At 38.1% G+C, this 14,275-nt stretch overlaps 1 protein-coding gene across 28 annotated transcripts in view; it reads right to left on the bottom strand.

Annotated features, from left to right (window-relative positions):
* The window catches only part of ZBTB20 (zinc finger and BTB domain containing 20), a 757,238-nt gene that overhangs the window by 191,061 nt on the left and 551,902 nt on the right, over nt 1–14,275 (bottom strand). For 3 of the 28 annotated variants that reach the window (XM_040621273.1, XM_040621267.1, XM_040621266.1), the window contains one exon: nt 4,487–4,602. The exons of the other annotated variants lie outside the window; for them this stretch is intronic. The gene's annotated coding sequence lies outside the window, so the exon portion shown is untranslated. The remainder of the gene's footprint in view (nt 1–4,486; nt 4,603–14,275) is intronic. 28 annotated transcript variants of the gene reach the window in all.

Raw genomic sequence — 14,275 nt, forward strand, 5'->3', positions numbered from 1 at the left:
TGAGACCCAAGGTGTTGGGAGGATTATATATTTTAACACAGAAATGACCAGGAATTGTGATGAGGGAAAAACAAAAAGAGTGCTAGCGAGTCAGTGGCTAAAATCTGTAAGAAACTGGAGGTGGCAACCAAGGCTTAGTGGATCACCGTAAGAAGGAGGGACTATGGGAGCAGGGAGTTTTTCCTCCCTTACTTTCTATCTTCCCAGTTTATATGACTGGCATTAGCAAACTTCTATTTTCCCGACCTGGATAGCTATAATCACCTGTGTAAATCACCCTTTGTAATTTCTCTTTTAATTATATCCAGGTCCTAAGAATTTTCACTTTCAAATATTTACTCTTTTCTCGCCATTTTGGGCCATCACGACTCTTGCCAGTCATGCTCTTTTCTATCACTCACTTTAATGTTTTTCATGGCACTAATCACTCTCTGAAATTATCTTGTTCATTTATTTGTTCACTTTTTGCTGGAGGGGGTTCTATTTTCCTTCATTAGAATGTAAGCTCCCTAAGGGGAAGAGCCTTCTCTATTTTGTGCTTGAAACACAATATACTCTGGATAAATGTTTCTAGAATGAATTTATCGGTGGCCCCATCACATTCTGAGGAATCCTCATTGTCTCAGGTTCACACACTGGCCCGACTTTACCATCCTACCTGTTTCTCCTTACTGTCCTGCTCAAACCATCCATCTCACTCGGCAGGGGTATATTACAGCCCCCTCCCCCAAACACCCTGTTGATATCCACCCAGACAATTTCATCATGTTTCTCTCTGTTTTTAATGTCAGTTCCACATACACTGATTTTTCAAGTCTCAGCTTGGGTCTCATCTCCTGGATGGCTTTTCCATGATTACTCTAAGGCCGGCTGATTTCTCTCTTCCAGAAAATTCTGCTATGCCTAGTAACATCAGCAGCCTTATCTTTTCTAATTGCTGAAGGTGTGTCAATCTTATCTTTTCACTTTGAACATAGGTTTATTTTTGGCTCAGGGGTCCTGACTTACATCTATAGTACACTCCCAAATAACTAACATAATGTAGGACAGATAAGGAATGTTCAAAAAAATACCATAGCTTCACTGGATAGTTTCACTGACTTCTGTCTTCCTCAACAGTCTGACAAACTTGACTTCTGTTCCACCTTTTACTTCTGCATTTAGCTAAATCTGACTGTTCTTCCTGCTACATAGATACAGTGTTCAAGACCCAGCCCTCCATCCATCACACAGAATTCTACACCCTTGCATTGCAGTTTCCCTAACTAAATCATTGTCTTTGCCATTATTGTTCCTGGAGCCTCTTGGCAATTTTAGTATATTCAGGACAGAGCTGCCAAGATCATCTTTCTTCTTGGTTGATTCTTTCTTAAAAAAAAAACTAAACAAAACAAAAAAAACCCTTGCAATTCTTTTTCATCAAACTTTATGTATCCCCTTGGGGTTTATTTTTCCTTGGCTCCATCCTTGGTCTGGTTCTCCTCCACTTTTTCTAACTATGTTCGGTCCCTGCTTTTCACTCGATTGCCCTTTGTCTCATTTGAAGGAATCAGCTTTCACACCTTCCTTCAAACCACCCTGTATATTTAGAATAGTTTCTCAAATAATATAAAATTTATAATATTTATGAATAAATGACACAATGCCAAGATATTCTGTCTCTTCTTTCAAATAACATCTGAAGAGGCACCTGCACCACTGAGTTCTATATTTAAGATATTGAATAAGTATCATTCATCCATCTGTTTTCATTCTGTCTTGCATTTTTCAGGACCTGCTTAAGAGTTGTATTGTGAGGTCTTTGGGGCTAGAGACTGTCTGGCATAGTTCACAAACTGGCCTTTGCTCTGTATATGCATGTTTCTTTGACAAATAATAAATAATAATAATAGCCCACTGTGCATTTTTACATTCCACTCCTAAGTCCCTGGAAAAAGGAAAACTAATAAACAGGGATTATAATAGAAACACTGAGACAAAACTAACCTCTTACCAGGTTTTGCTACAGTAACATAGACTTCTATAGACCGATATTCTAATAAATAATTACCTACTTAAGTCATTTGTAAATTGTTCCTTTGCCAACATTATGTATCATATCAAATGCCTATGTGGTTTATAGGACAGGGAAAAACAAGTAGAACATTACAGCTATGTGGGGGATCAGAGCAAAAGCAGCAAAATAAGAGGTTTACTCTGCTGGGTGCACAGTTTGTAAGAATTAGTCTCACAAGTAGAACTACTTGACAGAAAATGTGCCTGCTCTCCAGCTTCCCCTCTCCCCTCCCCTTCCCTTCAGCACTCCACAGTTCTTTTCAATAATAAAAGACTTCTTCCTTCCTTCCACCCTCCCTCCCTCCCTTCCTTCCTCCCCTCCCTTCCTTCCTTCCTCTCCTCTCTCCCTTCCTTCCTTCCTCTCCTCTCTCCCTTCCTTCCTTCCTCCCTCCCTCCCTTCTTTTCTCCCTCTCTCCCTTCCCTCCCTTCCCTTCCCTCCCCTCCCTTTCCCTCCCTCTCTCTTTCCCTTCCTTCCCCCTCCTTCCCCTCTCCTTCTCTCTCTTCTCTTTCTCTCTCTTGATCTCTTCTTTCTTAAATTTCAGGTGGGAAGTATAAAATTTTGTGTGAAAAATCTGTTTTCCTGTGAATATAACAAATGTTCTGCTTGAAGATGCTCTGTTAAAATGGCAGTATGTCTGACAAAAAAAGAGGGGACTCTGCCTAATGGCTGGAGAGCCTCCCTATTTATCTGCAGGTGAGCCACATTTAAACTCCAGTCTACAAGTGAAGACCAAAATGTGCCGATTGCCTTGTTACTGCAGTGGCCACTAGATGGCAGGCCCAAAAATCTGACTGGGGCCTCACAGGAGGGCAATTCTTACATGAGAAATAGAAAGTTCCGGCACTCAATGTGGTATTGGTTTATCAATAAGCCTCTTCTCTTTGCCAAAACATTGGGTGGATAAGACAATATCCACATTACTTCACAGGGAAGCGTTTTAACAGCAAGGTCTGTAGGAGCACTGTCATCATAATACTCACATATCCAGATGCAGCTGGGTCTTGAGACTTCCATCAACAAACACTCTCAGATCTGGTGTTTATAAATGTTAAGCTGTATTTCATTATCTAATGGTCTTTGCAATACCTTGCCATAATCTCAGAGGTATAAAAAGTAGTTGTCTAATCTGCCTCCGTAGAAACACATGGAGAAGACTCTCAAAAAGGCTGGGGGGCACACATAGCTGGACTCTGTACCACTTAATGTATATCTACAAGTAGGTCCAATTGAGTATTTTATATCTCTGTATATACCTATCTAGATCTGTACCTGTATCTATATCTCTTTTTTTCTCTAAAGATTTTATTTATTTATTTATTTGAGAGAGAATGAGAATGATCAGGAGGGAGAGAGAATCTTAAGCAGACTCCATGCTGAGTACAGAGCCGCACGTGGGGCTCCATCCCATGACAGCGAGATCATGACCTGAGCAGAAACCAACAGTCGGACGCTTAACTGAGCCACCCAGGCGTTGCTATGTCTATATTTTCTATACCAGTGGCTGACCATATATTCGCCTTGTTTTGGAAAAGAGAATGTTTATAAATGAGACCTATTATTTAATAGAAAAAAAATAACTAAGCCTCATGACTGAAACTGACATGAGTAAATTTAGGACAAATTCTTTGTTGTACCCAGTATCATTTCCAATTTTTTTTGCACTGAAAGGCAGTCTTCGAAAAGTGGATCTTATGAGACCATAAAAGAAGTCATTCTGAGGTGAATTATTATGAAGATAGATTGAATCCCTCCCTTCATAATTTTTTTTCTTTATCTTTTTTTTTTTTTTTTGGTTAGCAGATTATCCTGATACAAGTGATTTGACTACATGGGCACTGAGCACTTAATTAAAGAACTGACCTTATGATTTTTAAAAGTAAAGAATCACAAGTTCTGAGATAATTTATCATTATCACTTAAGAAAATATGTTCTAACGTCAATTGTATTTTTGTACAAAAGTTGTGACGTGCATTCTGATATACATTTAAGCATTGATGCCAATTAAAATTTTATAACAATGTAAGCAGCACAAACTCAATTATAGCCATCCAACTCACTCACCACTGACCTCTGGTTCCCTCTTTCCTTTAAAATTGAGGTAAAAGACTAACATTAAACATGCTGATTTCATCTACGCTGGTTCTGTATATTTGCACATGAGACATGAGAAGAGGAGGACATAAACACTGGCCTTCAGATTAAAAAAACAAGATTTTTTTCCCCATAAGAAGTACATATGGACTATCCTGATGACCACAGAAGAGATTTTACATCAGCACTAGCTCACTTCCTTTAGTTTGGCAGTGGAATTTAAAATATGATGACAGAAACAATTTATGATGAAGCTCCATGGTTATTTCTACATAATTGTGGTGATTGGAATTTAACCCTTGCCCCTCCCCTACAAAAATGCTACAGCTTGTACCTACCTTATAGAAAGAGCTCTGGAACGGCAGCTGAGGCCTGAGTTCTACTCTGGTTTCGACAGTGCCTCACAGGATGAGACCCAGGGGGCATGGGCTCTCTGGACTCTTTTTCCTTACCTCTGAAATGAATTTTAAGGAGAAAGCCTATGATTCCTTTGGCTTTAACATTTAATATCAGTGAAGTAAATTAGTATGCACTGCAGATTTTTCTCTGAAATAGACGAATTCTCTCAGATGAGAGAACGATGTTGTCAAGGAGCTTATATTGAAAGCTAACATGTCCCTACTGCCATTGTGACCCTACCTATGTAGGTCTAAATCTTACCTTAGGACCCTCCCTGAGCCCAGGCAGTCACTGGCTAATATGAAAAAAAGCCCTTTACTTTTCCTCTTGGGCACATAGCTCAACTCCATTTCCCAGCCCTCTGTGCAGATGGCTACAGCCTTGTGACCAAATTCTGGCCAGTGGGATGTCAGCAGACATGACACAATCTGCTCCTGCCCTGGACCAAAAAACATTCCTTTGTAATTATTGCTCTTTCTCTTTAACAGTTTTCTGACTGGAAATCACACACAAGGTGACCTTGGAGGCTATGTGCTGAAGATGACAGAACCTCTGCCAACCTGGATCCTTGGCCAGTCTTCACATGAGCAAAAGAGACACTTCTATTATATTAAGACACTAAGATTTGGAGGTTTAGGTCTCATAAAAAACAATATTAGCTTAACTAAGTACTCCCCTAAACCAGAGATTGGCTCTCTCTCCAAGATACTTTATTTATGTTTCTTTGACCACGTTGTCACCATGTAATGAATTCTTTACTGGTGTGTAAGATCTTCGAGGACAGTACATGTTTTATTCACTTTCTCACCCTCCACAGAACTCTAGTTGAAAAAATGTTGACTAGAACATAACTGGTTTGGAAATTATAGAAGGTGGTAAAAAAAAAATCCCAGCTTTTTCTCTTGTTCCATTTAGGTAGAAGATAGGGATGATGGTTTTTTCTGGTGTAGAAATGTTATTATGATATCCACAGCCTTTTAATATACTTTGTGGACTACCTTCCTAAGAACTGTGTTCCCCAAATAAAGTGCACATTAAATATTTTGAAAAGTTAAAACAATACCAAAGGGAGGGATAAGTGAAGAGGTAAACTGAGAAATATGAGAACTAAGGGATTATAAAAAAATGTCATGAGTTCTATGGGACATCTACCACCACTACTACTAATGAAATTATCGCTATAAACTATTATCTCAAATAGAGCGCTGCACTTTTGGTACCTTATACTCAGTGTCAGTATTAACCTCTTTTGAGCCAAATTCCTTAGACATTTTCTGTTTTATTTTTAGTTGGCCTTACCACAACCCCTCCCTGCAACACCTCACCCTTGGTTTCCTCAATACTGGCCTCGTTTTCCCACTCTCTGTCACTAACAGTCCTCTCTTGTCTTTTCTTTGGCTCCACTTTCTTGTCCACTCCTTGAATACTGGAATTTCCTTGTATCCTGCACTGGGTTTTCTCCTCACAACTTCTAGAATCATGTCATCCAGTCTTATATGGTTTCACCTACCACTTCCTGACAAGTAACTCTTGAATCTTTACCTCTAGCCCAGCATTTTCTCTGGAGCTCCAGATCTGAATTGTCTATGGTTCCTGGATAGTTTGAGAAAATCTAAACATCTTGCAGCAACCTTAAACACAAGTCCCAAATCAAAAGCATTACTTGCTTTTCTTGGCAAACCCTTCTTTTTCCTCCCATGTTACCTCTCTTGGCAGCTGACATCAAGTTAGACACTTTAAACTTTCCTTATCCTCCTCTTCTGTCCCTTATCTAAATTAGCTAATTAAGTTCTAAATCCTAATAAGTGTCTTTATAGTTCTTTTGAGACTTTTAGCCTAGGTTTGAAGACTGGAGAGTTGAAGGCCAGTTAAAAATAGGACTTCCTTTACCACAGTGTCAGAGACTTACTACTATAAATTTCTTCACACAAACATATAAAAAAGGCAAGAAGTATGGAATGACAAAAAGAAGATTTTCATACCCTTCCATCACAACTGAGTTACACTATAAACCAGCAGAGAACCATGAGAGTGAACATGCTCACATTCCATTTCCCAAAATTGGGACTGTTGTAAAACAAAATTGAATCAACGAAAGGAAGAATTTTTGCAGAGGTGATGGGATCTGTGCTCATCGTCATTCCTTCGGTAACCTTTGCAAAAAAGATTTAAAGGAATGTCTCTAATGGCTAAACCTACAGAACCTCTAGGCCCATGGTTTTCATTCATTCTTGGATCTATAAAGGCTCACATTTATTTTAAGTGTTATGTTTTCCATTGACATTCAAATGAGATTTCCCTTCATCTAATCAGTTGCTTTGATTTCTTGGTCCTAAAATTCATTCTTCGATGTTTTCCACAATTCTTCAACATTAGTAATAACTTCCTATAGCAACTGCAGCCCTTTTTCTTTCCTTGGTGATACATTTATCATCTATTACACAAACCTCCTCTTTGCTTCCTCCCTTTGCACCACCAGCTCTAACATCTTAAATTTTCATTTGACATACTGCTTACCTAAATTATTTCATGTGTGTTCCCATCCATGGAAATTCATTTTTGTGTGACATAAATCCCTACCCTATTCTATTTCACAGTAATAAAACTTTATACTGAATTGCCAAAGAGATAGGTAACCAAGCACGCAGTTTAAATTAAGTGCAAGATACACATGTTTGAATATTCTGCTCTCTGTCTAAGATGTGTAGAGACAGGTCCTGTTTGTGTCTGAGCATTCTGTCATCTGACTCAAACTGTTGGGAGTTAAATCATGTAAAAACAGTTTTCTTACTTTGACTCAATAGTAACTTCTGCTACGGGAAAAAAAAAGCAGCACAGTAAGGAAATAATATGTATATTAAAAAATCTCTTCTAAATAATGATTACAGTTGAATTCAGTCTATGAAAGGTGCTCCATGACTCGAGCTCATGCCAGTGAGATTAAAACTCTTCCAGGATTGGCATTCTCATTGATTGTTGGCCTTCAGTACCTTTAATGGTTTCTAGTCCTTGTCCATGCTAACCTTTGCTAGTTGTTGTAGCCATGGTAAATATCCTATTTATTGGATTTTATTAGCATTTCAAATTTTGACATTTGGAAAAGCACAGTCCTCCTTCTTTTTCATCCTGTCATTTTTAATGTATAAGTGTCCAGGCTTTTTCCACTTTCAAGTTTCTCTTTCCTAGCTTCAGAAGATTGTAATTTTGGCAAGTCAGAATTACTTTGTTAGTCTCTGGCCCAGACATTACAATTCCATACAACAACATTTCAGTCAGAGGCATTATTCATGTGATTTAAGCATCAATGTTTACTTCTGCCACAATTATTTGGCATTTTGGGTGAAATAAGTTTTGGTTGAATCACCTATTGAATTATGTTGATTCTCTACCATTTTTGGTGATATGATAGTTATAACTTAGCTAGACATTTACATAGCACCATGAAGTTTTCAAAGTGCTGCCACAGAGTTCTGATTTGACTCTCAGTATACATTGTGGCACAAACAATCAAACAGTACACCCATTTTATAGATAAAGAAACACAGGAACAGAATATTACTCTGGAGCATGCATGGTAAGTAGCCAAGGCCAGAACGAACTCCTATTCCAGCATTCTTTCCTCTACATCATGTTAATATTGTTTACTTATTTTTGCGTTTCAAATATCCTACCATTAGGCCCTCCTCTGCACTGCACTGATATCATTCCTGTCATACGTACTTGATCTCTTTCTAGATTGCGTCCACCCTTCTGGTTCACACAGCTCTCACTAGAGCTACTCAAGGACAATGTTTCATCCATGTTTGTACCTTGAAGCCTCTGGTGAGATCCTACTACGTGTTTGCCCAGTGACTCTGGCTATAAGTGTTCATCTTCTCTCAATTATAAACTGTTTTTGACCCATGCTTTTTAAGAATATGTTATAAACGTTCATATTATTTGAGGGGAAGACGTTTTATCCACGTCACAAGTAGAAGAAGTGGAAAATCAGGACAGTGAACAGCCTATCTGAGAGTATCAAGTGAATCAGTGACAGAGACCTGAAGAAGGAAAAAACGTAGCCAGGGATCCTCATGTTCAGGCTGCCTCTGTGCCACACGGTCAGCAGTACTGGAACTCAGCAGCCTGTGAGGGCTGTGTGAGCGGCGTGGACAGTGCTGCCACATCCCTTGCGCAGGCTACAATTATTTGAAAGAACTGTGGCAAACTGGACATTTTGTTCCCTTCTACTTTATCTGTGTTCCTGTAGCCGTGTCTCCACTTCTAAACACTAATCACTTCTCTAGGTGAGCTTAAGTACCTAATTATTAAGAGCCCTCCAAATTTCTAGTGCCATCTTCAATACAGTTAGTGCCCTTTCTGTCCCATTTGCCCCCTGTGCTTGGTACTGAATCAGAACAGCAAATATCCCTAATGAGGAATCATGATACAGGATTAAATTTACAAATTAAGCAATTCCTTTAGTTTTTTTTAATGTCAATTCCTTTCATCTTGGAATCCCCACCCTCCATTTGCTTAAAATACATCCCACTGTGAAACTAAAAAAAAAATGATGCTGTTATGACAATTCAAAGAGAAATACTGAAAGCTAGAAGAGACTCTTGTCACCTGTAAGCTCTGGCATATAGCATCAGATAACCTAGGCTCCCAGGGAATGGTAGGACAATACATTAGCAGATTTAACATTAATCTCCAGAATCCCAGATTTATTTCCTGTCTAGGTTAAGTGCTCTTTTGGTTATTATAGCAAAAAATAATATAAAAAATCGATTACAACCATTAATGGAGGCTTAAAATATTAACTTCCATAGCTTTAACCCAATATCTATAATTAAATGCAAAAAAGCTAAGTTAATGCAATGTGAAGGTTGAGCTTCTAATTGCACAAAAGTCATGAAATTTAAAATTAAGGTTTCTAGTGCCACTCTCTGTCAGTTCTACAACATTCCTCACATGATTTTTTACAATATATGTTTAACTAAAATGTGTCAGTGATGGAGTTCCTTGGAAAGAATATACAACACAATAGATTAGGATTGAACTTGTAGATGTCTGCTTAGAGTTTTATGTAACCAACAACACTGGGAAAGTGCAATTATTTTTAAATTATGATGCCCCATTTGAGTGATTACCATACTCCTGTCTAGGAATTTACCAATTTCCCCTATAAATCCTTTAACGTTAGCTTCTGATTACAAACTAGGCATCCCTGGGAGAAGGAAAGAGAATTTATATTTAAAAAAACAAAGAAAACAACCTGTAGGCTGTGATAGTACATGTGGGCCAGTTCTTTCAACAATGACAAAAGGTATTCATGGGGGATTATTACTCAAGAAGAATAAGTAACTCAGACTATTGAGGTTTATGGGTACATCTAATAGAATAAGCCAAGGCTCTAGAGATGGGTAGATAGGGATTCAAATCCTTCTAATGCTAATTACCAGCCAAGGTGACTTTGAGCAAATTACTTGCCAGCCAAGGTGACTTTGAGCAAGTTACAAGAGTAATCATACCCACTTTGTAGAGTGGGTATGAAGATGAAATGAAGTAATATATGTGAGACAGGCTTTGCAAAGTTCTCTTGGAGTTTATAGCACCATATGGCTATTACCACTAAAGAATGAATAACCATAATTTAACTATCATGTAGCTATCCACAGGTACTTCTGAAACCCAAAACAATGATCATTGAAAATTCATTTTATTAAAAGGTACACAGATTTTTTTCATAATAGTTTCCTAAGGTTAGGTGTGTGTCTATGGCTTATTATTGACTGTCCAGATATGTTCAATACATAATGCATTGAGGTACATCAGCTACTTCCGAAGGCAGGTGAATGAAATGAATTCTTGAATATTGGGCTGCCATGTCCAACATTTTCTTCAGATTTTAGGTAGCATATTTGTCTAAACAGAGAATATGCTGGGGAAATTCTAGTCCAACATGCAATTTCGACAGAAAGTTATAAATCATAAATATAAGGGCTTAAAGCTAAAGTGCCACCTCAACCAAAACAATAATAAAAACTTCTAAGTGCATTCTGGCAGGAATAAATACAAGCAGCCAAGCCTGTTGTGGACGATGCAGAGCCCAGGAAGGTAACCAAGTGAGTAAACAGCTAAGGCAGGATTATCCTCATTTGGGAGGAATCCATTCCAGACAGGAATTAAAGGGGAGGGGGTTCAGGAGGGAGAAAGGAGGTTGGGGGGAAGGGCTTTTGCATCTGAAAGCGGCTAAGTTATCCCGTGGAATGAAAAGGAAATTTGTTTTTCCCTGTCAACAGTAATCTTGTTTGAGGTCTAGCAGACTGGTACACAAAAGATACATGTGTTCCACCTACTTGGTTTTTCTCCTTTGGCAGTGAGGTACACAGGCTGGGTTCAGGTGAATCAGACCCACTCAGAATAACACAGCCAAATTCCCTTCCAAATGTATAAATACTGATTCCTCAATAGCTTTATTCAATAGACAGATAACTTATTGCTTAGTTCCTGGCACATTCACAGCCAGGATTTGCTCCTGGGTACAGTGCAAAAAAAAAGGGGGGGGTGTGCTTAAATGAAAGGCAGAGATATCTATACTGAAACCATGAATCACTACTGATAACAATGACTGAAACCAAAAAATCTCACACACATTTAATACCCAGAAAAACATAAATAATCAATAATTTCTGAGTCCTATTGGCTTTTCCTATCTTAAATAAATGGTGTAGAGGAGATTTTGAACAGAGGAACAGGGGGAAGAATTGGATCGGTGAGGTCAGCATCACGTATCATCTCTTGACTACCTATGATATAGACCAAGGTGCCTACTTTCTTGACACTTCATTTTCTAAACAACATGTAGTGAATTACTATAAAACCTTTAGGTGATATAAATTCTATTAGAAAATGGGCTGTTTCCAGAATAAACCAAGGACTACAGCTGTCTACACCCAAAGACTTATATTTCCCAAGCTTTTTAACAACATCTGCATTTATTTATAATAAACAGTTTACACGTTTAAGACCAAGAAAAAAAGGTAAGGTTTCAATGGTCATAAAAACAAAAATGAAAGTAACAACTATTTTCTAAGAAAGGAAAGAGTTCTCTTTTTATAATAGCTTAACTCAAAAGTCTTTTGAAGTCTTCTTTAAAGATTTTCATGCAAAATTTACTTTTGAGAGCAAGTATGAAAAGTCTCAGAAAATAGATATTGTTAATTTAAACACTTCCCTCCTCACTCTAGGAAACCTTACAAAACTAAATGACAAACAAATTAGAAGCGATTCATTCATTCATTCATTCATTCATTCAGCAACTGTTCATTGAGCACCTACTATGTCTGGCACCAGGCAAGGCAGTGAACAAGAAGGTCCAGGTTTTCACTTTCACAAAGAGTATACGATACAATCTCCTACCATCACTGGGGGAAGACTAGCCATAGTTAGGCTTATTGAGTTTGGTCATAGAGATAAATGAAGTTCAAAACAGTAAGCATTTATGTTTCACCTCATTAAAGAATTTTTGAAATAATAGTTTACTTATATCATTTTAAGTGTTTGTTTACAAATTATCTTCTCACTAATATTCTGAGCATTAATGAATAGAGCCATTTTTGAAATAATGAAAGTAAATCAATTAAAAAAAAACAATGATTTGGGGGGGGAAGAAATCTACTTTATAAAAAAGGCACATTACCTAAGGCCAATAAAATTATGTGATGTGCTCTTAAAAACTAGATTTTCAAATGTGAAGGGTATCTTCCAACTATGTTAAAAACTGTGACTCATTCATTCAATCTGTGTTTACTTAGTATCTAGAACATGGGAGATAGTATCTCTAGGAGCTAATTTTAACCAACCATAAATTTAGAAGAACTACTACCTATTTCATGCGGCTATCATGAAGAAATCCTGTCAGAAAACTAAAATGAAATGGCTCATGAAGTTGATGCATATATTAAAATACAAGAATTCTGCTCACACCTGTTCTTTCTCCTTGGGATGGCATTATCCATAAGTGTCCCTGTATACAAAGGAGGGAAAACCGATTTTGGATTATACTCCTTGCTAGGCTAGTCAAAAAGGAATAGGAATTCTGTTGTTACTGGATGGTCTGGATGCCACAGAAGACAACTTATGGCCTTCTGTATATAACCAAAAGGGCTGCTAGTATCTTTAAACTATTCAGAATAGAAGCCACTTACAAAAGCTCTTTTCAGGCTAATTTGGAAATTGTCCTCAGGACGTTAAGTCTCCTACATAAACTACCATTTGTATGCCACTTTATAGCTTGTAAAATGCTTTCATGTTCATTGTGTTGTTTAATTGGAAGGCAGGAGTGTGGGGATTCAGAGCACTGGCATTGGCACCAGAGAGATCAGGGTATTTATCAAAGACGCCTACATACTTGTATACCGTGTGTAAGCCACTTGACCGCTTTGAGCCCTGATTTTCTTATTTATTAGTTGGGGACAATAATACCTACCTTCCAGTGAAGCAGAAGTTAGATATGGTATAAAGTGTTATTATCACTGATAATCCATACCATGGGCACCAAGGTTTTCTCAAGAGTCTGCTTTTCTTCATCAGGTTGGAGGAAGGTGATCTTTGTCATTACTTAATACATAATCCAAACCTCTAGTTAAGATAATGGTCTCTTCAAATCTTAGATCTGAACCATCTTCCGAAAATGGCTCTTTAACTCATGGCCAAAAAGGCCTTTCCATATACTCTCAGAAAGACAGTTTTTTTTTTTTTGGGGGGGGGGAGCAAGATATAAAATTTAACTCTAGTTCTTCTTTAACCTTAAAACTATGTTCCCTGAAGCAATCCATGCACTGCCATCAGCTTTTATTAGGTGGGCTAAAACAGAGTCAGAAGGAGATTTCCTTACATAACAGTTGTCCCCATGGGACCTCCAGGAAGTCTGTTAAAATCTTCTAATGAAGAATGTTTGAGATACGTAATATTGATGGCCTCTCTCCTTTCCTGATTCATTGATAAATCTCAAACACTGGGCTGGCACAACGAGAGCAAAATAGTACATTTTGCACAGTGTAAAGTGGTGGGTGTGGATGTTTTGGGAGCCAGTCAGTCTCTGGCAGCTGACTGAGTCACACTTGTGCTTTGTTGCCCACTTACATCTTCAGAGAGCAGCTTGGGTGGGGATGCTCGTCAGATGTGCTCATTTAAGGAGAAACCCATCTGAATATGATCGCAACGTTTGGCAAGCTTCCTCTACCAAATAGTGAACCTGCCCCACTGCCTCTGAGCACTATTGCTTGTCCAGGAAACATAGGACCTTTGAAGCTCTTCACAGAGTAGAACACATTCAAGGCCCTCCAACTCAATACCCTGCCTAAGAGTCCTGAATGCTTTACCTGTTCCTCAAACATTTTTAAGCTCCTGGTCTGAACCAATAGGTTATGGATGTACTGAGTCCTTACGTAACATACAACTATTTTTTAATCACAACTGAAGAATCCAATGTCTCACTGAGACCTAATGGTCACATATTTCATTAAGAAGTCAGCAGCAAACATTTACTGAAGAAGTTTTTTTATGCAGAGTTCTGTATCACACTTAAGAAAATGCTCTCTACTCCCTTAAGAGACTTATAATCTTGCTGGGAGTGAGGAAATAACATAATTTACACAGGCAAAACTGCCTAACACTTCCAGAGCAACACAAAAGTGAGTGCACACAGAATATATTAAGTCTTTAGGGTAATAAATAGGATA

This window comes from Ursus maritimus, unplaced genomic scaffold, assembly GCF_017311325.1.
Source record: "Ursus maritimus isolate PB19 unplaced genomic scaffold, ASM1731132v1 scaffold_4, whole genome shotgun sequence".
Taxonomy (NCBI): Eukaryota; Metazoa; Chordata; class Mammalia; order Carnivora; family Ursidae; genus Ursus; species Ursus maritimus.